General features: G+C 35.6%; 3 pseudogenes; 1 reads left to right on the top strand and 2 right to left on the bottom strand.

The window, feature by feature from the left end:
• The first annotated feature begins 10,594 nt into the window (after positions 1-10,594).
• On the top strand, positions 10,595-14,327 carry LOC128180600 (uncharacterized protein K02A2.6-like; annotated as a pseudogene).
• A 634-nt stretch (positions 14,328-14,961) lies between these two features.
• On the bottom strand, positions 14,962-16,075 carry LOC128180598 (uncharacterized; annotated as a pseudogene).
• Positions 16,076-16,095: 20 nt separating this feature from the next.
• LOC128180597 (uncharacterized) lies at positions 16,096-17,521 on the bottom strand (annotated as a pseudogene).
• Between the last annotated feature and the right edge of the window lie 5,804 nt (positions 17,522-23,325).

Here is a 23,325-nt window from a genome sequence, read left to right as displayed (position 1 = left end):
GAATTTCCCCATAAACGTCTGCTTTCACTTTAGAGGATTTTCATGAAAATTCTGTTATAAAACAGTAAAATAGTTTCACCTATGTTTTAACTATTACACAGTGGGTTAAATGGTATTGCAGAAAATTGAATTTTTTAATAAATAAAGTTTGAGTAAAATTAAAAAAAATATTAGGTAATCATAAAATTGCACTGACGTCTTACATGTATAACTAAAATGATCATGCTTAATGCATGCACATTTTCGATTTGATGAAATTGATAATTTAAATTAGATGTTGATTGTAGATCTTGGTTGGAATTACCAAACTTGTGCTATCTGATCAATGACTGTTACATTTAATTTAACTATGTCAGTCACTGGAGATCTAAGCAGATAATATTTTTTTAAACGCATTACTTTGTTAATGAAGATTCATTTCCTATAGCTTTATGTCATATGAGTAGCTGTAAATCCAAATACACAGTCAGTGAGACAATGACATTAACTTACTTACTTACTTACTGCCCGTGACGCCTTTGGCGTATAGGGCAGTAACGAGGGCTCTCCATCCCTGCCTGTCACTGGCTAGCTTCTGGAGAGTGCCCCAGCTTCTTTGATGCGCTTTCATCTCGGCTTCCACTGTTCGCCGCCAGGTAACTTTTGGTCTCCCTCTCTTCCTTTTTCCTTCTGGTGTCCAAAAGAGGGCTGTCTTTATGATGGATTCAGGGTCCCTTCTGAGTATGTGGCCAATCCAGGTCCATCGTCTCCTGGTGATGATGGTGGCCATATCCTCCTGATCGCATCTGCTGAGAAGGTCCTGATTTGAGATGGTATTTGGCCAAAATACTTTTAGGATTCTTCTCAGGGACTTGGTGTGGACATTAAGCCACAAGGTTATCGTATCTGCTTTAGACACTTTATAATCATTTATATATATGTCATAGAGTGTAGAGCGGATACGATGCCCCTGTGAGTCCAAAGGAAAACTACAAAACAGGAGCAGTCAGCGATCACAGACATCTTAGAAAAAAGGTAGGATCAGGTGATATGGTATATAAAGCATTCTAAACTGACCGGTCACACCCGCCGTGTGCTCTTTGTCGTATACAGGAAAAATGTTTACATGTGTTAAACATATATTTTACATATATATTTAACAAATAAGTATCAAAGTCATTTGAAATCAATCGTGTTGAATAACTACCTCAGACAGTTGTCACGTTTTCTGACAATCCGCAGCAATATAGACGAACTATTGAGACGACGACATATTGAGATACAGATAACAAACAGCATGAAATTATTACTTTATACAGGGTAGCTTTTGCCCCATGTAATTTTTGCCAATCTACTCGTGCAAACTGTTTCGCCCCGTCTTGAATTCGCCCAGACATAGATGTGTTTTAAGAGAGATAGTATGAGACATCATTATTCGCCCATTCTTAAATTCACCCGTTGACAACGAGGGCGAAATAGGCGAAAATAAAACGGGGTGAATATTTACCTGTATACAGTTATTGATTGCAACTGTACATGTAGTGTAAGATAATGAAGAATTCAGTAGACAAGTTGTCGGTTACTAAATGTGTACTTCTCACTCTTCTATTCTTTATTCAGATTCGTACGAAGATTAAATGTAATGGTGTCATCTAAATCAAGGTCATCCAGATCAAAGGGATTCCCATTCACTGTTAAGATACCTTTGGCGCATAAGATAAAGCTTTAAATTATATAGATAAAATCTACAGGAGGGACTGCTAATGAATCTCACAGCATTCAAATTTAATTCGGATGAAGCATAACCATGGTCTTGTTGTAGAAAATCTTTAACGAAATTCAAAAGCACAAGTCAACAAAAAGAATTTTATAGGATTGAACTTGACCTATGTATGAAACTGCAAATGTTTAAACGTATTTTCCTATTTCTGGTTCATGATGGATTTTGCTTATCATCGGCTTTTAAAAGCTACACAAACAGAAAATACTGCTCATGCACCATATTATTTTTTCAAACTGCAGTATGCCAACAAGGGAATCGATGCCGTTTATATAAGCAATATTCTTATTCACAAAAAAGTTCAGTCCTGCATTCTACCATATTGCAAGATAAACTCAACCCCTTTTATTTCCTATAATTATACTCAAATCATTGCTTCATAACTCTTCAATAACAAACAAACTCTACAAGACCTTAATATCGAACATCTGAAAGTTAATTCTCCAACGTGCTTATGTTCTTCTTCACACTACAACTATAGTCCTGTCGGAAACGTCATTACTGGTGATGTTGTTTTACTTAACAACGAAGACCTAAGATTCCTTATTATAAAAAGACCAAAATTTAGGGAGCCCAGATCCTTCACATGGTGTCGTAATTTAATATATATCATGAATTCTGTTGAAGATTACGCCAAGCGATTGGCAAAATCTGAAAAAAGAGGAACTTGATTCCTTGTCAGACTGGGTTAAAAGCATCAGATGTATATTAAAATCTCGTATTAAACGACTGAGATGTCAAATGAAAACCATTTATCCTTCTATTTTCAATTAAGCAAAAGTGAGAAAAGAACCAGACAGATTTCCCGATCAGTATGTGCTGGTCGCTGCTGATAAGGCAAGTAACAACATTGTATTTATTTGTAAGGCACATTATATTAATTGCATTTTCAAATCAAAGTACTGAAGAACTGACGGGAGTTGATTTTATCGATTGTTATTTATTTTAGAATCAACGATGTATTATTTTGTATGGCAAGTAGTTTCCTATATGTATTTGAATTATGCACATTTTTTAAAATATGAATTGTTCTCCGACAAGAATTTCGCCAAGAATTTCGCGAAAACCCCATATGAATCATGTTGTGTTATATTCAAAGAATTAATTCAATCAAACTACGTATCAATAATTGATATTTCAAAGAAATAGTATAGATCCGAGCAATATTGAACTCTAATCTCGTTCAACCAGACGCTCGGCTGTCTCTGTTAATCTACGCTGCTTGTCGGAGATTTACGGATATATTGAACTCTGGCGTAGGAATACATACAATGTACGACTACAAAAAATATCTTAATTGTAAATTTAAAATTTGACTATTTACAAGGCATATATAAATAAGTTTCCTTGAAAAACAATGTTCTAGAATACATTACATCGAATTTTTCGATTATTTTCAAGGACTAAATGTTATCAGCGGTGTTGGTTTGTGCTTAGGTCCAAACACTGTTTCACTTTCGGTTTGCCCGAGTAACTGCATAGGAGAGTTGATTTAAAATCAACTCCCAAAAACTAGGTTTTGATTCTACACATGGTAATCCTACTTGCACCCATAGCAGCCTTTCGAATAAAGAAATACTAAAATCATAAAGCGGTTATTGATATCTTTAATATCCCCCAAAACAAAATGAATTTGATTTACCTTATTTGTACTGGATTCTAAAGGTTAACAAAAGTCCTTACAAACAGAGATATATACATGTAGCAGGTTCCAGCAAAAGTTCTACCAAACCTCTCTCTTTACCCCTTTTTGGAATTCTTACAGTAGTGAAGGAGAAACTTCAAGAGTAATGTACAACAATGTACCCCAGAAGTGGTGTGAATCAGGTGGATACTAAAAAACGCTAAGGAATTGTTAAAATCTTCGAGGGCACAAAATCTTAGCAAAATTAATAGCATCAAAATGAACAGTTTTTCAACGCTTTATACAACCATTCCCCACGAAAAATTAAAATCTAGGCTTTTTGATATCATCGACGGTTGTTTCCTCAATAAAAATGCTTACCTCGTTATTGGAAATCAACATTTTTTTTGTTTAAAACCATATTGATTGCACACACAGGACTATGAAGTTGACATTCAAAAGATGCTTGAGTTTCTGATAGACAACATCTATGTAGTTTTTGGAAATCAAGTCTTCCAACAATCTGTTGGAATTCCCACGGGTACCAATTGTGCCCCATTGTTAGCAGACCTATTTTTGTATTCTTATGAAGCAGAATTATTCTAAAACTCGTACATGAAAAACATAAATCACCCGCTGGGGTCTTCAACTCAACATTCAGATATATCGACGACGTACTATCAATTAACAATTATTTTCACTCTTACGTCAACTCGATATATTTTGTGAACTTGAAATAAAATATACCACCGAGTCTGCGTCATCTGTTTCATATTTGGATATTTTACTGGAAATGGAATTTGATGGTAACCTAACAACAAAACTTTATGATAAACGTGACTACTTCATTTTTTCTCTAGTCAACTTTCCTTACTTATGTAGCAATATACCTTCATCACCTGCATATATGTTTTTGTCTCTCAATTAATTCGATACGCAAGGGCATGCTCTTAGTATAAACAGTTTCTAAGCCGATGCAAGCTACTGACAAACAAGTTGATAAAACAGGACTATCAACAGTCTCGTTTGAAGTCATCTTTTCGTAAGTTCTATGGTCGATACAACGACCTTGTCAGCAAAAACAATCTCCCACTGGGTCGCATGCTGACGGACGTTTTTCATACTACATCTAATTGTTAACCATAATTAATCACCTAACTGTCTACGGACTTTTCCGTTTTTCCCGATTACGACAAAGAGCACACGGCGGATGTGACCGGACAGCGGAGGATGCTCACTCCTCCTGGGCACTTGATCCTACCTCCAATGTAATGGAGTTCTTTGTTTGCTCAAGGTTTGTATTTGACCATCACAAACAAACCAAATTATCAACGTTTCGTTTTTCCCTATCATAACATTTTCCCGATTTTGACATTTACATCGATTATGACATGCATGCCTTATTGTGACCAGGAGCACACGGCGGAAGTGACCGGTCAGCAGAGGATGCTCACTCCTCCTTGGCACCTGATCCTACCTCTATCTAAGTGGAGGTCCGTGTTGCTCTGCTTTGAATTTGTATTTCGTTTTATGGATTTTAGGGATGATTGACGGTTTGTTACTGTCAATTTTTTCATCCACAGTGCGTTGATTTACTACATTACGGAAACATTAAATATACGTATATTAAACCCTACATAAAAGGTGAAATTGATATCAAATAATATCAAAAAAGCAATAAAGGTATTAAGTGTGATAAAGATCAAAACATCAAAATGCGGGCTTCTCCCATAGACCTACATACCATTAACCGCAATTTATACTTTCCAGCAGAAAAAGAAGTGAAATAACATTGTATCTATTTCATGTGCAGTGCCACATAACAATTATCTAATCATATTTAAATCTATGACATGCGTGCATACGTTTAATAAAAAGAAACAAATGATAAGATATTTTAAGATAATATAGAATTGATTTAACAAATTTTATTCGATCCCGTAAATTACATAGTAATTGAGTGAGATTTAAGTAAAGAAAGAAGAACAAATGAAATGTTTTCCAGTGCAAAGATGACCAGAAGTATTGCCGCATGAAAATAATCACGATGTCAGTAAATGTAAAAAATTCTCAAAAAAGTATTTTGTTTAATTTCCTTATACTTAATAATTGACACACTAATATTCATTTCCTTTCTGCTAATATTGAATCGAGACTAGAATAGAATATCATACCATTGAAAGGAAATTTAAACTTTACAGCTAATTTGTTATTACTTGATAAAAAAAAATAGCCAGTGTTATAACTTGACTCAGACCGTTACAATTTACCTTATTTTATTTTATTTTACTGATTTATTTTGATGTGCTGCATTCTGCATTATTTTGGAAGTGATCCTGACTCATTAAATGTTAAAAGACCGTAAAGCTCAATGTCAAATCATTTTTCCTTTATATATAAAATACGTGGTTACCCTCTTAAAATACAAGCTATATTTGGTCGATGGTGAGAAAACGTGACAGGGGATAATGCTTGCCGTTGCTTCACGTTTTCAATCAGAGTCATAATATCGCTTATATTTTCAAGACAGTTATCATGTATTTTATCATGCAACATAATATCACATTTTACGTCTCAAACGAGCTATTTTCGACACATTTCTCTGCATATCTGCATTTTAAATCATTAAACCTGGCCTAAATGAGGCAAAGAGATGAGTCACAATAATTTGAACGTCGGATAAATACATGATGCTATTTTGGGGCATTCACTAAATATTATATAGGTTTGATTTATAGGGTAACCTTTAATTGATCAATGCAAAGGTTAGTAACAGAAAAAACAGAAAGTATAAATAGCATAAAAGTATGTACATTAAGTTCATTTATCACTTGATCAGATTTACCTTTGTACTTTTTAACATATGCTTTACCTATCACTGAAAATTTCCAGTTTAATAAAAGAGTTTTTAGAAAAAATCCTGGTTTTTACAAGAATGTCTACCTCTGCTTTGAATATACTGCGCAAGATTTTTAAAAACTTTTTCTGTAGCTCAATTTGAACCTTATTCCAATATCAACAACTTGCACTTTTATGATACATTAGAATCTTTTTCTGATAATTCAATTACAATTGATAAAAACACCTTACTTATTATATGTGCGCAATTAGTGACAATTGAAAATCAGGTAATAAAAAGTTATAATTGTTAAAAGATAGTTTGTTTCATGCATGTATTAAATGCAGATCAACAGACGTTTAAATAAGAAAATAATCGTATATTCGATCAATGATACGTCAGATATTGGTCATCGCAATGTTAATAAATTATTAAACTATGTTGTTTCATTTGTTCTATACGTAGTTGCAGTTTGCATGGCCTGACTGTCGGGTTAACAACGAATGACAAACGCTGATATATTTCAGGTTGTGACCCATTTCTATGAGGAATGTAGACTCCCTGATGATATTTTTTAAAGCAATATGAGCTGCAATTTTCATGAAGAAGTTTTTTTTAAACAAAAATGTTATTTTCTACTAAAATGACAAAAATATCATGGTTTTTAAATTTCTTTTCCCCAAATTTTTGTGAAAAGGGTCGTTAAGGAACCTTAATTGGAGCAAAATTGAATAATTGTCGTCCTGTACAAAAATTGATTTGCTATGAGTTCCTTAGAAGAGATCTCTTTCCTCTGACAAAAATTAATGATTTTTTCCAACTTTATTTATCATAAAAGTTTAAATTTTATGGAGACTTACCATACTAGCAGGTTTTTACAGCAAAATAAAATTATAAAAAATACAGCTTATGTATATTGCTTTAAACAGAGCATCAGAGGGGTGCCTGGCCTCCACATTCTATATTTCGACCACAGTGCACTGGCAGACGTACTCAATGAAGTATACAGTGGTGAAAGTAAAAAAGACACCTACACGTATTTTGAAGCAGACGGGAAAGGAACTTAAATCAGTTTTCTCTAAACATCAAACAGTTTTTTTTATATTACATAAGTTTTGAATATAAGCAATGTTCTTTTGAATAAATCTATGCTTTAAACGGGAACATTACATCAAAGGTATTTTTGTATTTAGATTTTATCTATTCATATGTCTGCCAATGACATTTAATTTGATTAGGATACATGTTTACGATTTAGTTGGGCATATAACCAGTATCTTTGAGAATGTTAAAAAAAATGTGAGGGACGTGTTTCTGATTAAATTAAAGGTTAGATGTTACAGTAAAATAACGTATGAAAAAAGAATGTACATGAATTTAAACGATGGCGTAAATGAAATGGTTCTGCTAGATATAAAAGAAGTTGCGTTATAAAATATGAAATGTGCCTTGTTAATTGTAGAAGCTGAATAGAAGATTAATTAAATAATGAGATCAGTCCTGTATAACACAGCAAGACACTCTCAAGGAAACCAGGAGACGATAATCAATACAGACCAGTCTCTTCTGCACCGAGAAGGGAAGCTGACCACTGCCAAAAGCTCTTTACAAAGAATGTCAGAGACATATCCCCAGCTGCTCCCAAAGAGAGTAACATATCCCCATCCTTTTTATAAAGATCAATGACATATCCACCAACTATCCTGCTGAAAGGAGATGGGACATACAGGTTGTGTAGTAATTTTAAAGAATTGCATCAAAGGCCAAAGCCAAATTAGACCTTTTTTAATAAAGATAACCTGTCCTGGCCGTATGTTCGCACCCTTTAATTAACCTAAGCTTGCACATTTATACTAGTACTTTGCAGAAACAATGCTCTCGAACCTTTTAAAATAATAAGCATTATATGCAATCCCACAATTTCCTAATTTATATACATTTATATGAAATATATTCATGTTAATTGATTTTCATATAAAATAAAATTTAAAATCAAATATATTTACAAAACAAACGACATAAAAGGGTATTGGGTTATTTTGCCTCTTAAAATTCGCCCCTGAGGTCCAGGCTGGTATGATTGTAATACGACTACTCATAAATAAAGATCATAATGTTTTGACAAATTAAAAAAAACCTGTTTACAGTTTGTTCACTACTATTTCTGAAGTTTGTTTTGTTTATATTTAAAGTTGACCTAACAAACAAAATTTAGAAAAAGACCGGATACGACGTACTCACTTTACACTCAAATAAAATTTCTAATGCATGTATACGTAATTGAGGGTTGGCATTTAATACACTATATAATGAAAGAAAAACATTTTTGTTGCAATTATGAAATGAATACGGAACAAAAAAATCAAAATTCTAAGAGGTTTGTAATTTTTCAAGTCAGCTGCAACAAAAAATAATACGCCACAAGAATTATCAATTTCAAATGTCATCACTGTCCGCTCCTCCAAATATCGAGACAGTTTTTTTTTATTAAAACATAGGTTTAAAATATATTCTAACACAGTATATAAAAAAGGAAGAAAAAAATCTGGTTCATCATAAAAATTCCATTTTAATATAAAGTATTATTTTCCGCGCTTGCATGGGATATTATCTAGTTGTAATATATTTTTATGACTCTTGATCTGATTTGCAAATAAACAAAAACCTTGTAAAACAAGAAGATTTATGATGATCTATAACAGGAGAAGAGGGGACTCCGATGACAATTTGTCACGTGAGGAGATATCAAGTGAAGAGGGCAGTGTTATCGGAATCGGGGAGGAGGAAATGAATCCTAGTAAGATCGATATCCTTATTTATTTGACAGGCATTTGTCATTGTCAATTTTAAAGTACAAGCAGAAATACATTTAGAAGAAATATTCTGTGAACATAATTCATTTTTCACACCAAAAGCTCTATTGTTAATATCATGTTCTTCCATTATGTCTTGTCTGTTAGCCCCATCCCCAGTTTATTCTGAATTCCAACTTCTGTATGATTGTAGGTATAACATATGTAGTGGATATAGACTGGACAAGTCTGATTCAGTCTTCACAACCCAAACCGGCTAGTATTGGTTCAGCTCTTTAGCGCTTCAGGGCACCTGCTATCCTCGCCTCACTTGGTATTTCCAAAGAGTTTTCCGGAGAGAACTGTTAAAGAAAATACAGAGTTTTTATTTGTAAGATCTTGAGGCTTAAAAAGAGAAAAGTAAGCAGAATATTCATTTTAAGGGTTCTTTTAATGGTGAGTTAGCAAAATGTTGGATTGCATCTAATGGGGGAGAGCTTCATATTTTACTTAAGTTAAAATTTCATTTTCATGCCAATTTAGAGACACCATTAAAACCAGTGTGAACATTATGAACACAGACACCTCGATTTTCAACAAACAGTCGCTTTATAAGTCAAATATCGAAAAATACCCCTACCATATATAAATACACATTGGTTGTTGAAAATTCAGGTGCCTGTGGTATGAACTACAAGATTCTCTTTAAAAGTTCAGAGAGATCAACGGCATTTTCATCCAAAAAGGATATCCTAGCCAAAATCGGGAACTTCCGAAGGGGGCTGTGTGCCAGGAAAGGAAACTCTGTAGAGTTGACACAGTAAGCGATATTCAATCTAATATAAACTATGTAGAGTGGACACAGTAAGCGATATTCAATCTAAAATAAACTCTGAAGAGTTGACACAGTATGCATTATTAAATCTGATATAAACTCTGTAAAGTTGACACAGTAAGCGATACTCAATATAAAATAAACTCTGTAGAGTTGACACAGTAAGCAATATTCAATCTAAAATAAGCTCTGTAGAGTTGACACAGTAATCGATGTCCAATCTATAAATAAACGTTCGTTAGATTAAAAAAAAAATACGCCAGGTATTTTGATCATTTCATTCTTGATTTGGACCAATCTTTAAACCCTTCGGTACCAGACCAAGAGTTGTGTAAACTGAGTGCACAGCTACTGTCTCAGTGCGGCGACGTTTTTCCCGTGAAAAAGGAGGAGACAACTCCCCAAGCAATTTAACCTGAAATGCAGTGTGCCTAAGGTTGGCAGAGGTCATGAGGTGTCCATTGTTGTAAACTAGCTCAGACAAATGGTTTTGTCATGACAGGCATGTTATCTTATTTGGATGTCAATCCATTAACCACAGGCATAATGTTATTCCATGTGCAGAGATACATATCCATCAAAAGTGTGTGTAGTATTCCGGAATTGTCTTTGTCTTATAATGTTGGTTTTGTCTGTTATGTGTCATTGTATGTTTTCCGCCCTAATAAACTACATATGTTTTGTGTGACTGATTTCTGACTAACTTTTTGGACAGAACAGTGACGACGAGGATTAAAGTGTCAAGATGACAGCAGTTTTTGGGAAAATAGATTCTTTCGAGGAGGACAAAGAGACATGGGAACATTACAGGAGCGTCTGGGACATTATTCCATAGCAAATGGAATCGGTGACACCGAAGAGGCGGATAAAAAAAAGAGGCGATCTATTTTGCTAAGTGTGTGTGGCAGTAAACTATAAGCTGATGAGTGACCTATTAGCACCAAATAAACCAGGTACGAACACTTTTGATGAACTTTAGAACTAGTGCAAGATCATTATGCACACAAACCCTCGGAAATAGTCCAAAGATTCAAATTCCATAATCGTTTTCGCAGACCAGGAGAGTCTGTGGCCTCGTCTGTGGCCGAATTACGTCATTTAACGGAACATTGCAATTTTGGTGCGGCTATTGAAGTGATGATTAGGGACCGTTTGATTTACGGGATCATGGACGATAAGATACAGAGACGCCTGCTAGCGGAGAAGGATTTGACTTTCAAGAAAGCATATGAAACTGCAATATCCATGGAAACTGCAGCAAAGGGAGTACTTGATCTACAGAGTGGAACTCCACATGCTGAAACTGTAAACAAAGTGAGTGATGGTGAAAAACCACAAAAAGACAAAAGTAGCATAAAGTGTTATTATTGTCACTGGTTTGGACACTTTGCCGCAGAGTGAAGGAAAAGGAAGGCCGACCAAGTCGCCAATCGGGGAAAAGGAAGAGGAAACTCGAGAGGCAATTTTGGGAGTAACAAACCAAGGGATCAGTTCAGAAGAGAAAATGTGCACAACGTATGTGATACACCTGATGAAGAAGAAGAGGACCCCACTGAGTATACCTTGTATCATATGCTGGAGCCGGGCAAGCAGCCACCATATCGTACGTTGTTTGCATTGAATGAAGTAGATCAGTCTATGGAGTTGGATACGGGAGCCAGTAAGACCGTGATTAGTGAAGAAGTATACAAGACTTTATGTAAATCTGACTCTCGGTTGAACTTAGAACACTTCATGCACAAAATTGCGTGCATACACTGGGGAACTTATTCCCATTCTAGGAACAGTACTTACAAAGATAAACAGTATGATCTGAAAGCAGAAGTGGTAAAAGGGAAGACACCGTGTTTACTTGGCCGTGATTGGCTTGATGTCATTAAACTGTGCTGGGATGAAGTATTTTATATTTAAACAGAAGTACAGCCTGATGTGGAACAGATTCTGAAAAAATATGAAGTTGTGTTCAAGAAAGAATTGGAGACAGTCCAAGGAGTGAAAGCAAAAATATATGTTGACTCTCAGGAAAAACCGAGATGCTTTAAAAGTCGTTCACCACCTTTTGCCTTGACAGATAAATTGAACATGAGTTGGACAGAAAAATTCGTGAAGGAACTGTTACACCTATTCCAAAAATGGAGGATCTATTTGCAATATCAGGGGGAGGCGAACATTTTTCAAAACTCGACCTGAGTCAAGCCTATCAGCAGTTAGAGTAAGATGAGGAATCCAAGAAATACACCACTATCAACACACATAAGGGGCTTTTTCAGTATAACCGTCTACCTTTCGGAATCTCATCTGCTCCTGGCATATTTCATAGAACTATTGAAAACCTGCTACAGGGCATATCCAGTGTTATTGTTCGATTAGATGATATACTTGTGACAGGAAAAAACCCGTGGTGAACATTTACAAAATCTTGCGGAAGTGTTAAAGAAGTTGGAGGCAGCGGGAGTTCGACTGAAAAGAGAGAAGTTTGTTTTCTTGGCAGATGAAGTTACATACTTTGGACATCGCATAAATCAGCATGGAGGACAGCCAACTGAAGACAAGGTGCAAGCGATCAAGAACTTACCTGAACCAAATAACGTTAAAGAATTACAGGCTTTTCTTGGAATGCTTAACTACTATGGTTGCTATCTTGCCAAATCTGTATTAGCACAATTACATGAACTCTTAGGAAAAGATGCTGCATGGTCTTGGGGTCCTAAACAGTCAAAAGCAATGCAGGAGTCAAAAAACCTTTTGAGATCTTCATCGATACTGGTTCATTTTGATTCAGCCAAGAAGCTTGTCCTGTTCTGTGATGCCTCACCAACTGGGTTGGGTGTTGTGTTGTCACATATTACAGAAGAAGGAGAGAAGCCAATAGCTTATGTGTCACGAACCCTGGCACTAGCAGAAAAGAACTACTCTCAGTTGGAAAAGGAGGGACTTGCAATTATATTCGGCGTGAAAAAAACTTCATCAGTACCTGTATGGTCATCATTTTGTTATCTATACTGACCACAAACCATTATTGGGCCTGTTTAAACTTGATCGAGCCATTCCAACCATGGCTGCCGCTTGACTTCAGAGATGGGCTCTGATCCTGACCGGATACGAGTATGAATATTGTACAAGGAGGGTAAGAAGAATGGTAATGCAGATTGTTTGAGTCGTCTTCCACTCAAGGAGAGTGTTGATATACCTGTACCGGGGGAGACTATATTTCTCATTGAACACTTAAACAGTACATCGGTACATGCTGAAGAAATTGAAGAATTGACACAGTTGGACCCACTCCTGCGTCAAGTGACATTTTTTATACATAATGGATGTAAAGAGAAGAATAATGATGAGGAACTTCGTCCTTATTTTAGCAGACGAAACGAACTAAGTGCTCATGAAGGGTGTATTCTATGGGGAAGTCCTGTGGTGATCCCAGAACCAGGAAGAGAGAAATTATTGGATTTGTTGCATGAAGGACATCCTGGAATAGTCAGGATAAAAAACCTGGCAAGGAGCTACTTGTGGTGGCCAGGAATTGATGAAGCTATTGAGACCAAAGTACGGGGATGTGAAGATTGCCAGGCACAAAGCGCCATGCCTGCAGTGGCGCCCTTGCATCCCTGGGAATGGCCAGATCGCCCCTGGTCTAGAGTACATGCAGATTATGCAGGACCTTTTATGGGATCCAAGTTTTTTATCCTAATTGACGCTTATAGCAAGTGGATTTAGGTCTATAAGTCGTCTACTTCTACATCTGAAGTGACCATCGAAAAATTCAGACAGGCATTTGCAACACATGGAATTCCTGATGTACTTGTTACGGACAATGGGACCTGTTTTACAAGTCATGAATTTTCCTGTTTTACATCGGAGAATGGTATTTTACATGTGAAGACCTCACCATACCACCCCGCATCCAATGGGTTGGCTGAGCGGGCTGTTCGAATTTTTAAGGAAGGGATGAAGAAGATGGATAAAGGCCCTGCATCATTGATTACCAAGTTGCAAAGGTTTTTGTTAAACTTCCGAACAACTCCACATACTACGACTGGTGTAACTCCAGCAGAACTCCTCATGAATAGGAAATTACGAACAAAGCTAGACTTCGTCAAACCTGAAATTCGAGAACGAGTAGAAAATCGACAGAAGAAATTCAAGCACTACCATGATGCACATGCAAAAGGACGAACTTTTATGGAAGGAGATGCCGTTATTGTGAAAAGTTTTCCAGTGGACAGTGGAAATGTGGGGAAATAACACAAAAGACAGGACCAGTATCATACAGAGTCGCACTACCAGACGGAGGAATCGCACGCAGACATGTCGATCATATCAAGCAGCGACATTTTAAACCATCTATGGAACTGGACAATCCTGATGGAAGCGACTATACACATACCCCAATAACCATAGAAGAGAGTCCTACATCCAAAGCTGATATATATGTAAGTAGTTTTAATATGGTTTATTTACAGTTGATGATCTAGTCAAAATCATTATGAAATTAACTTAAGGGGGAGGAATGTAGTATTCCGGAATTGTCTTTGTCTTATCATGTTGGTTTTGTCTGTTATGTGTCATTGTATGTTTTCCGCTCTAATAAATTACATGTGTTTTGTGTGACTGATCTCTGACTAACTTTTTGGACAGAACAGTGTGTGTTCAATGATTGTATCTAATTAACAGGATGAAAAGAAAAAAAATATTAAAATATTATTAATCAAAATAGAGAGAGTTTTGTGTTGATTGAATAGATTTTTTTTCCAACCAGAAATCTAGTACATAATTTTGTGTCATTTCAGTTTCTTTATTTGTTATTAAATTTTAAAAACTATTTTGTTCAGAATTATTTTTTATAGTTGCCTCATACATGATGTTAAAGAAATAAAAATGCAAAGTTTACAAGTATTTTAATCACAAAGTATTGTAATGAACGTTACAATAAATACAAACATGATACTGAATGAATTCAGTGTACACATATTAGAATAAATATTCAAACAATTTTTCATCACGCGCTAGGGCGTTTTTTAATTTGTATGCACACAACGTTGCAGTTACAGGACCAACTATTCAAAGAATATGGATTCAATGCTTAACTGTGCATTAAATGTACACATTAGTTTACAAATATTTCATAAAAGGATACTTTGATGAAAAATGAGTTAAGTCCCGGGGTTCTAAATACTTGGGGAATAGAGGGGGTTGGTTAACATGTAAAAACAAAGAGCAAGTTGTCATTTCATTTCCGTTACTAAATTTTCATTTACAGTCAAGTCATACAAACTCGCATTTCTGTTAAATCCATGCTTCTGCTTAGAAAATTGGTAACAACTAACAATTTGATGAATCAAAAATATTTTTCCTGATATATAAATTAACAGTACATGTATTATTATGCAGTTCATGATTAACCATAATGAATGTAACTCTATAATTCGTACCGCTGTTTCACTGATTTAATTGATTCAAAACCAGTGCCATTCTGTATTCTGTGGCGTTCTGTATTTTGTGCATTTGTTTCTCTCTCAGTGACTGTTGATACGACTGTAACGCCCCGTGTAGGTCCCCCACAACGTGCTGACAGATCCCCAGTATCTGCAACAAGATGTCTCTGATAGGTAAAGGTACGTATCTCCCGTCATCATAGAGCAGCAGTGTCTGTAGGTCTGTCAGTGACTGTAGACACTGGGAACGGTTACCTAGTCTGTGGTTACATAACACACTTAACATGTCTGTCATTACATAGGATGAAATAAACAAGAATAGTGCACCGTTTTCTTTGCCTTCGTTCTGTTCTAATTTCAGTTCCTGCATAAAATAAATGCCCCTATAAATATGTACATCGTAGGCCCATGCCTTTCCCATCCGTTTAGACAGAGACCAACCATCCACAGATTCATTATACTTATCTCGGTTTACTGTGTAATACATGATATAGGGCTGTGTGAGTCTTGATTTAACCAGAGCTGTAACATGAAGCGCCTCTCTATATCTACATGTTCTGTAGTAATACAGAGCAAGATACAACATACAAGACACATCACCCACTCTACCTGCCAGCTTCAACAAGTTACCGATCAGTCTGTCTGATCTGTAGACTTTCTTATTTGTATTTTCTTTTAAGCTTTTGAGATATAAAAATGCTGTTTACCAAAACATCTGCCGTACATTTCTGTAGTGCTAACGTCTCATATTCTGTAAATGATAGATTTGACAAAACTATTATGAACATCAGAATAAAAAAGCTTGTCCTTAAGTTTTCTATTAAAAAATTAACATAAAGTATTTCAATCTTGATACAAGCGTCTATATCAGTGACACTCTTAATATGCCCCAGAAGTGGCTCTGCTCTGAAAAAGCTGTTGCATATTACTGGCTCAATCATTGTTTTGATCGTCAGACTTTGTAGCAAACATGTCATGCCAATTTCATAATACCCGTTCAGTTGTTCTAATAGACACTTCCGTGTGCGTGCACCTTTAACTGTGGACAACTTTCCGGCAAACATTATTTTGTGGAATAAAAAAATTAGGAAGCACGCCTCGATGAACGCAATGATACAGATATTTGAAACATTTCCAGAAACAATCCAGTAAGTTTTTTGGACACTATGTAATATTTCCTATTTGTATCAGCCAGAACAAAGTAGTTTTTGCAAAATATGAACACAGGAATGGTTCTTTTATGTTGCGATTGACGACTTCTATTAAAAATATTTTTAAAAGGCCACAGCACAAACATTGGGTATGGTTCATGGAATAGATCAGTTTTTGGTCTGCCCGAGAAAATGATAATCTCCAGTCAAGTTCATTTTCATCGTCTGCAGTTTTAATTCCGACAGGCACAAAATGACAACCATTACTCAGAATTTCATAAAAAACGTGGTTTGGGGGCCAGTTATGTAGAGTACATCTTTTTTTCCAATAACAAGATAACCGTGGCCAGTAGGAACAATGAAAACAAAGAGCAAAGTCAGCTTCTATATTACCAACGAACCCGTTTGCACAAGGACCATGAGTTTTTAAATTCGTGAAAGTTTTATTTCCACTTATCATTGTAAGTATGATTTGTCTCCACTTAAAATTTGATATGTACATCCCGTCATTGAACGGAATAACAGATGATGATATGTTTCTATCTAGTGGTGACGTCATAAGCTGTAATCTGACAAACCCGGGTGGTGTGTCAGTGTCCTCCATGAGAATAATGGAATGCTTTGACAGATCATAAACACTGGACTGTGATAAGTCAGTTATCACTTTATGATTAGTAAGCCAGAACATCGTGTCTCTGTCTGAAGTTTTGAACCTGAAACCTTCCCTATAACTACCACTGTCAATCCATCTACTACCTTGATGTATCTCTACAGGTTTCTTTATCATCTCCCTCATGTCCATCACCTCCCTCCTGATGGTTATTTCTGTCGGTGTCCCTATATAACCACACAGACCCACGTACAGGGCATCAGACACACAGCAATTGTCAGACATTTTCTCAGATTATGTCTTTTTTGTAATATCCAATTCTCTATGACAACGTCTATTCATGTTGAATTAGGTTGATTAAGTTTTTTATCGATGTTAATCAAATAACAAACAATCTCCGATAACATTTTGTTAAATATGAATTACAACAGTCACAATTTTCATTTATCAATTAGTCCATTTACCTTCGTGCGTGTTTACAAATCGTATACCTGTAACTGAAAATTTCCACTTTAAAATTAGCGTTATGGGAAAACCCTGCTGGAATTTTCCCACAAACGTCTGCTTTCGCTTTAGATGATTTTCATTAAAATTGTTATAAAACAGTAAAATAGTTTCACCTTTGTATTTACTATTACACAGTGGGTTTAAATGGCAGAAAATTGAATTTTATAATAAATAAGGCTTGAGTAAAATTTAAATTTGTTTAGGTAATCATAAAATTGCACTGACGTCTTACATGTTTAACTCAAATGATCGTGCTTAATGCATACAAATTTCCGATTTGATGAAACTAATAACTTACATCAGATGTTGATTGTAGATCTTGGTTGAAATAACCAAACTCGTGCCATCTGATCAATGCATATGACTGTTACATGACTGTGCCATGGAGGATAAAACATTCTCTGCTGACCGGTCACACCCGCCGTGTGCTCTTTGTCGTATACAGGAAAAATGTCCACATGTGTAAAACAAGTGTTAAACATATATTTTACATATATATTTGGCAGTTAATTATCAAAGTCATTTAAAATCAATCGTGTTGAATAACTACGCCCGACAGTTGTCACATTTGCTGACAATCCACAGCCATAAAGGCGACCCATTGAGACGACATATTGAGATACAGATAACAAACAGCATGAATCGTCTGATAATAAATATTACTGTATACAGGGTAGTTTTTGCCCCGTGTAATTTTCGCCCTTCTACACTTGCAAAGAGTTTCGCCTCGTCTTGAATTCGCCCGGACATAGATGTGTTTTAAGAGAGATAGTATGAGACATCGTTATTCGCCCAGTCGTAAATTCACCCGTTGACAACGAGGGCGAAATAGGCGAAAATAAAACGGGGTGAATATTTCCCTGTATACAGTAATTGATTGCAATTGTACATGTATGTAAGATAATGAAGGCTTCAGTAGCCAAGTTGTCGGTTACTTAATGTGTACTTCTCATTCTCCTTTTCTTTATTCAGATTCGTACTAAGATTAAATGTAATGGTGTCATCTGGATCATCCAGATCAATGGGATTCCCATTCACTGTTAAGACAACTTTGGCGCATAAGATAAAGCTTTTAATTAGATAAATTCTACAGGAAGGACTGCTAATGAATCTTACAGCATTCAAATTTAATTCGGATGAAGCATAACCATGGTTTTGTTGTAGAAAATCTTTAACGAAATTCAAAAGCACAAGAGACAAGAATTTTATAGGATTGAACTTGACCTATGTATGAAACTGCAAATTTTTAAACGTATTTTCTTATTTCTGGTTCATGATGGATATTGCATATCATCGGCTGTTAAAACCTACACAAACAGAAAATACTGCTCATGCACCATATTATTTTTTCAAACTGCAGTATGCCAACAAGGGAATCGATGCCGTTTATATAAGCACTATTCTTATTTACAAAAAAGTTCAGTCCTGCATTCTACCATATTGCAAGATAAAGTCAACTCCTTTCATTTCCTGTAAGTATACTTCAGCCGTTGCTTCCTAACTCTTCAATTACAAACAAACTCTACAAGACCTTAATATCGAACATCTGAAAGTTAATCCTCCAACGTGCTCATGTTCTTTTTCACCCTACAACTATGGTCCTCTCGGAAACGTCATTACTGGTGATGTTAATTTAGTTAACAACGAGGATCTAAGATCCCTTATTATAAAAAGACCAAAATTTAGGGAGCCAAGATCCTTCACATGGCGTCGTAATTTAATACATATCATGAATTTTGTTGAAGATTACGCCAAGTGATGTAGTGTAGCGGCTTAGGTTAATATTTCAGCAAGATATTTCACTTGTGGATACAAGCACCAAATTTTGCATGAAGGTTCCTTGAACATTATTTGATCAAAAAATATCGTTGGCCATTCAAGTTTTGCTCATTTTCAAGATGGCCGCCTCTTATTTCAAAATGGCGTCTTTTTTCATGAAGTTTTCATGATATTTGAAATATTTCTGGGTTATATTGTTATTTTCTGTGAAATTATGAAGAATTTGTTGTATGATATAATTTGATGTTTATTCCACATATTAACACTCTGCGCATGCGTTTAAAAATATGCTGCAGCTCATTTTTGAATGTACATGATCTAATCGTCTAAGCAGTTGCACTGCATAGAGCAATGCAAAATAATTCTTGAAACATTTGCATTCCCTAGAACAACTAATATTTCATCAACATTTCAGTAGTTTTTTAAATGAAGCCGCCGTTGATGGTGAGGATGTCCCATGTGAAACTGATCAACCGCAATCTTATCCCAACCCTATCTGAAAAGGGATGCTGTGGTTTTTTACTTACATAGTAACTGACCCAATGTATGTTTAGCTTGCAATACAGATCTCTTAATATGCTCTACAAGAGCAGCTCTTGAGGGATCGAGTGATGCCATTGTTTGGAAGCTGCTTACGAGCAAAGAGGCCAAGGCGCGTGTCATTTACTCTATTGGAAGTGCTAGACCAAACGTACATATTGACTACAAATTCTTCTAGTTTATTCATTATATGTTCTGTCACACTGTCAAAAGGATAACTTAAGAATCTGTTACGTTCTCAAACACATTTCAGCCTGCCATTCTGTCATTTTACCTGTCTCAACAAGTGGAACTCTGCATCCCAGTCAGTGAATGCATGAAAGAATGACAGTGCTTTGATCTTGGACCCAGTGATCTAACAATGTCATGAACTGGTATCCATCGCAAATCATTGCCCTTTCCAAATGTATCCGAACTTACTACGATGATTGAATTGATACTACCCAAGGCTGCATGTTTTGCATTTGCATTTTGCATTGATTTGCATTTTATCCTTTGTTACAACTATAGTAGTTTCTGTCGTAATAGATATGATTTGGTCTGCTTAAATCCAGATGGTCTTGTTTTGTTCTCGTTACACCGAAAAAAGGTGTTTCAAGAGTTTGGCGGGCTAGTGTTTCTAGTTATCTTCCGTCTAGATCTTATGCCTCGTTTTCTTCTTTCACCTTTATGACTATCATCTTTGTAAACATCGAAGACAATATCTACTCTCCAATGGCCTTGCGCAAGCGAAGTGATGTGCGTTAAGATAATGTCATTGTCATAGTTATCAAAGGTTTGACATTGTTCGGATGTTTTGAATTGACTAATGATGGGCCGTCAATAACAAGTGAGGAAACTGTCGGTACACTGTTTGGCAATACTTGACTAGCTTCCAAAATAGGCATCGACTGAGATTTCACACCAGTATTAAAAAAAAAAACATTTTGAGAAAGCGAGGGGGGAATTTCTGATTTTCATATTTCAAAAATTCTTGTAAATCACATTGCTCTGACAGGAAATAAGAGTCTAGAAATCAGACTACAGTCATCATTTAAATTTGCTAACTATGTCTTTTAAGAATCAGCTTTTTGTTTAGAAACTTTACCATTAGAAAAACGGAATCACTGAATTTTTCAAGCATAGCCATTGCACAATCCCATGAGCAGAACAGTGCAATTGCACAATGTGATGATGGTGCGATATTGCTAACTGTCAAAGAATCTAATGGATAGGTAACTGGAAACACTAGACTTGGAACTCTTTTTTCGTTGAATCGTGAAAAAAAATGAACGATTGGGTTTTTAGCAAACAAAATCGTATCTGCAACTATAACGACAGAAACTACTATAGTTGTAACAAAGGAAAAATGTTGTCAGTAACAGAGCTATAGATACAGACTTTGTATCATCTTGCAACCATGAAGAAGCTGACAAATGCAGCCTTGGGTAGTATCAATTCAAGTTAGGATACAGATTGTTGTTGTTATTGGTGTGGGTGTTTTTGATGATTTACAAGTTGATGAGTTATGGGTGAAAGGGCAGGAATTTGCAATGGATACCAATTCATGATAATGTTTGATCAGTGGGTCCAAGATCAAAAGCACTTTAATTCTTTCATGCATTCACGGATTGTGATACAGAGTCCGTATTTGATGGGACAGGTAAAATGACAGCATAGCAGGCTGTAATGTGTTTGAGAGCGTTACAGAGGTATTCGGATTCTTAAGTTCTCCTTGTAACCGGGTGACAGAACATATAATCAATTTGTACACATCATGTACGTTCGGCCCAGCACTGCCAATAGAGTAAATGACACGCGCCTTGACCTCTTTGCTCGTAAACAGCGTCCGTACAATGGCATCCCTCGATCCCCCAAGAGCTGCTCTTGTAGAGCATATTAAGAGATCTGTATTGCAAGCTAAACATACATTGGGTCAGTCACTATACATGTGACAAACTCACCATCCCCTTCCAGATGGGGATGGGATAAAGATTAGGTTTTCGGATTTCACATTGGGCATCCTTACCACCAATGGCGGCATCATGTAAAGAACTACAGAAATGTTGATGCAATAAAAGTTGTTCTGGGGAATGCAAATGTTTCAAGTCCAAATTATTTTGCACAGCTCTTTGTAGTGCAACTGCTTAGACGATTAGATCATGTAAATTCAAAAATGAGCTGCAGCATGTTTTTAAACGCATGAGCAGAGTGTTCATACATGACATGAACATCAAATTATATTATACACCAAATTCTTCTTCATAATTTCACAGAAAATAAAAACAATACCTAGAAATATTTAAAATATCATGAAAACATTAGGAAAAAAGACGCCATTTTGAAATAAGAGGCGGCCATCTTGAAAATGAGCAAAACTTGAATGGCCAACGATATTTTTTGATCAAATAATGTTCAAGGAACCTTCATGCAAAATTTGGTGCTTGTATCCACAAGTGAAATATTTCATCCACTATCCGCTACACTAATGGGCAAAACTTGAAAAAGAAGAACTTGATACCTTGTCAGAGTAGGTCAAAAGCATCAGATGTATATTAAAATCTCGTATTGAACGACTGAGATGTCAAATGAAAACCATTTATCCTTCTGTTTTCAATAAAGCAGAAGTGAGAAAAGAACTAGGCAGATTGCACGATCAGTTTGTGCTGGTCGCTACTGACAAGGCAAGTAACAACATTGTATTGATTTGTAAGGCACATTATTGCATTTTCAAAAAACTAGGTTTTGATTCTAAACATGGTAATCCTACTTACACCCATAGCAACCTTTCGAAGCAGGAAATACTAAAGTCATAAAGCGGTTATGGATATCTTTAATATCCCCCAAAACAAAATTAATTTGATTTACCTTATTTGTACTAGATTCTAAAGTTTCACAAAAGTCCTTACAAATAGAGATATATATTTATCAGGTTCCAGCAAAAATTCTACTAAACCTCTCTCTTTACTCCTTTTTAAAATTCTTACAGTAGTGAAAGAGAAACTTCAAGAATACTGTACAATATACTCCAGAAGTGGTGTGAATCATGTGGATACTAAAAAACTCTAAAGAATTATTAAAAACTTCGAGGGCACAAAATCTCACCAAAACCAATAGCATCAAAACGAACGGTTATTCAACGCTTTATACAACCATTCCCCACGAAAAATTAAAATCTAGACTTTTTGATATCATCGACGGTTGTTTCTTCAATAAAAATGCTTACCTTGTTATTAGAAATCAAAAAAAAAATTTGTTAAAAACCACTCTGATTGCACACACAAGTACTCTGAAGTTGACATTAAAAAGATGCTTTAGTTTTTGACTAAAATCATACAGCGGTTATGGATATCTTTAATATCCCCCAAAACAAAATAAATTTGATTTACCTTATTTGTACTTGATTCCAAAGTTTCACAAAAGTCCTTACAAACAGAGATATATATTTATCAGGTTCCAGCAAAAATTCTAC

Source organism: Crassostrea angulata, chromosome 4 (genome assembly GCF_025612915.1).
Source record: "Crassostrea angulata isolate pt1a10 chromosome 4, ASM2561291v2, whole genome shotgun sequence".
NCBI lineage: Eukaryota > Metazoa > Mollusca > Bivalvia > Ostreida > Ostreidae > Magallana > Magallana angulata.
This window is presented reverse-complemented; position numbering and strand designations above follow the sequence as displayed.